Here is a 3,804-nt window from a genome sequence, read left to right on the forward strand (position 1 = left end):
ATGTTGTAATTGGCGATCCGCTAATCCGCTTACGCACGAACCGCTCCATGGGACATTAAGGGCAAAATTATTGCATATGTAAAACGGCGGATCGTTAGCGATTCTTATTTCATGTAGAAGTGCTCCTTAACCAAAAAGGTAGATACAAATAAATACGGTAGTATATTAGAGTCCTGATTGAAAGAAATTATAATCTATTCAGTACTATTTAGTACAAAATAAGATGTTATTTTTGTTACAGAAAAAATGGATTCAAATGAAGACTATATATTGTTAGCAATTTTTACATTAGTAAACAAATTCAAACAAAGTAATCCCTTTAAACAAGAAATACTGCGTCGAAAAATCTTATTTTTGTATGCATTGTATGAAGATATAAGAAACAAAGAAAAAGACAAATAATCAATTTTGGGTACGACCCATATTTACCCTGCATCGACATTTCTTGCAAGGAGCTAGTGAAAATCTCGTCAAAGAAATGGAGTTTGAAGATGAAACAAAATTTCGTAATTACTTTAGAATGGATTCAATTACATTAAAAAAATTATTGGAATTAATTGGTCCATTAATTACGAAGCAGTCTGTCGTTCGCGAACCAATTCCCTCTGAAACGCGTTTACATATCACACTCCGCTATCTAGCTTCAGGAGACAGCATGATGTCAATATCATATTTTTCGTGTTGCCCACAACACCGTTTCAAAAATAATAGCGGAGACTTGCAACGCTATATGGAATGTTTTAAAGGAGATAGTTTTTCTTGAAGATAAAGTAAAGAATTGGCAAAATATTGCTGCAGATTTTGACTATTTTATTATTCCAACTGTGTTGGTTGTATTGATGGCAAGCATGTAGAATTACAGGTAAAATCCACTTCAAAAATCAATGAAATTAAGTTTATTCGACGCGTTTTTGTACGAAACGGAAGAAATCTGGCAAAAAAAAGCGTCGCTCTGTCCCACGAACCAAGATATTTTCTTCTTCTTTATTTAATTGGCCCGGGCCCTCGACAACGGGGTGAACTTGGCCATTCTTACTAAGCACAGTTAAAGCCGGAATCGCTTTTCAAAAAATTAATGAGATGATGCAATACCCGAAGCAGGGCAGACGAGCGTCCGTCCTACTCGAGCGGTCATGCTAGACTCTACGAACCAAGATATTAAGCGTTAATAAAAAATAAACCGCTGATTGTTGCGTATAGGCATATACAACGCGTACGTAAAACGGCGGATCGTCGGTGATTGGTTGGATCCTTCGATACGCGAATACGCGCGTACAGTGATACGCGTCATGGGACGGCAAAAAATAAACCACTGATTGTTGCGTATAGGCATATGCGACGCCTACGTAAAACGGCGGATCGTCGGTGATTGGTCGGATCCTTCGATACGCGAATACGCGCGTACAGTGATACGCGTCATGGGACGACACCCTTAGAGCGGAAGAGCGGAACCGAGAATTACAAAACAGTAATTTTTAACGATATTTATTGATTAAAATGCTTGTATTCAATAGATAAGTTGAAAAGATGAACATATTAAAAAGAATTACAATGAATTAAGTAAATATAATTTTTAAAAATAAATACAAATGTCTATTTGTCACTATACTTTTCCGCTTTTCCGCGGAAATTATGCTCCATATAATATAAGGAGAAACAAACTCGCGGAACGACCGCGTCAAAATCTATTGTCATAGGGTGCGTTCCGAGTGACGTGTGAAGCGCATGATGTATCGTTTTATCCTTCTTTATTATTTGGTGAACAACAAGGACAAATGATGCATAATGCGCTTCGTGCGAAACTCGGAACGCACTCAATGTGAAGTGTATACCATAAAATTTCGGAGCCAATTGAAAAAGAAAGCTTTCATACTTTTATTCTTTTAAAAGTTGCTGTATAATATGGATCCAAACATCATGTTGATGATTATTATGAAGTATCTCATACGACCAAAGAATGAACCGATGAGATATGCTGAGATGACAAAAAGAAAAGTTATTTCAATGTTTTATTTGTATTTGTATTATAAGAAATTGCAAGACAAAAAGGACCGTGCAATGTGGGTACGACCTATTTTTATGCAGAAAAGAAGACTTCTGCAAGGTGCCAGCGATAATCTAGTTGTGGAAATGCGATTGACAGATCCGGAAAAATATTTCAACTACCTCAGAATGTTATCAACAACATTTAACGAGTTACTCAATATTGTTGGTCCACTGATTGAAAAACAACATGTAGTTCGAGAACCAATACCACCCAGAACAAGATTAGAAGTGACTCTACGATGGTTGGCATCTGGCGACAGCATGACATCGCTATCATATGCTTTCCGCATTGCCCAATGTACGCTATCATGAATTATCCCGGAAACATGTCAAGCAATTTGGCTCTCTTTAAAGGATAAAGTTATAATTGATCCAACTGAAGAAAATTGGAATACAATTGCAAGAGACTTTGAGGAAACGTGCGAATTTCCAAACTGTATAGGCGCTATCGATGGAAAGCATGTCGTAATTCAGGTATATTACAAATTTAATAATATTAATTTAGATTTAATATATTATATTGATAATGTAATTATGTATGCTTTGGAATGAGTAATGTGTTCATCACAATGGTTTCCAATTGCAGGCACCGCCTCGTAGTGGTTCGTGCTACTATAACTATAAAGGAAATCACAGCATAAACCTGCTCGCAGTAAGTGATGCCAAGAATCGCTTCACCATTGTTGATATTGGAGCTGAAGGAAGGCAAAGCGACGGAGGTGTTTTTGAAAACAGTGGATTACCACATCTACTTGAGACGAATGCTCTTCATATCCCTCTACCAACACGTTTGAATAATACAGATTTGGAATTTCCGTACGTTTTGCTGGGAGATGAGGCCTTTTCTTTGAGCACATATATGATGCGACCATATCCTCGTAGTGCACAATTGAATATTAGTAGAAAAATTTTCAATTATCGCCTGAGTCGAGCAAGGAGAACAGTTGAATGTGCTTTCGGGATTTTGGTTGCAAGATGGAGACTATATCGTCAATTTGCAAGCAGATCTAACAGAATGATGTTGTAATTGGCGATCCGCTAATCCGCTTACGCACGAACCGCTCCATGGGACATTAAGGGCAAAATTATGGCGTACGTAAAACGGCGGATCTTCAGTGATTGGTCGTATCTATCGATACGCGCATACAGCGATACGCGTCATGGGACGGCACCCTAAGTAGGTACTATCTGGACACGCTTAACTGGACAGGCCCTATATTGGCTAAAGTAGGCCCTATATTCTCTAAAGTAGGCCCTATCCTGGCAAGCTTAATTACGTCCTATTTTGGCATGTGTCAACAATTGACAACAACAGAGAAAAATATCAGGGCGCTCCACGTCTCGATCCCAGGCCTGGTCTCTGCTCCGAGTTGGTAGACTTTGACGTTGCCACTGAGCCACACAGCCTTTAACGCTGGTGGTCTCTCTGTTGTATCTATATCTAGTAAATATCTAGGCCCTTTCATGGAACACCTCCTTAGACCCTATTTTGGAATATCTATATATCGCCCTTTCTAGGCCCAACAGTGGCAGGCCTTGTTAAAGGCACTCACGTCAGTGCTCATTCAAGGCCTGTTTAGGAAATTCCATCTAGAAATTTCCTTCCTAGGCTCTTTCTAGGCCCAACGATGGCAGGCCTTGTTAAAGGTACTCACGTCAGTGCCCATTCAAAACCTGTTTAGGAAATTCTATCTAGAAATTTCCTTTCTAGGCCCTTTCTAAGCCCAACGATGGCAGGCCCTGTTAGGGGCACTCACG

At 39.1% G+C, this 3,804-nt stretch overlaps 1 pseudogene; it reads left to right on the forward strand.

Moving 5' to 3' along the window:
- The first annotated feature begins 2,130 nt into the window (after positions 1 to 2,130).
- Positions 2,131 to 3,458, forward strand: LOC108767497 (putative nuclease HARBI1; annotated as a pseudogene).
- The last annotated feature ends 346 nt before the right edge of the window (positions 3,459 to 3,804 follow it).

Source organism: Trachymyrmex cornetzi, unplaced genomic scaffold (assembly GCF_001594075.2).
Source record: "Trachymyrmex cornetzi isolate Tcor2-1 unplaced genomic scaffold, Tcor1.1 scaffold685, whole genome shotgun sequence".
Classification (NCBI taxonomy): domain Eukaryota; kingdom Metazoa; phylum Arthropoda; class Insecta; order Hymenoptera; family Formicidae; genus Trachymyrmex; species Trachymyrmex cornetzi.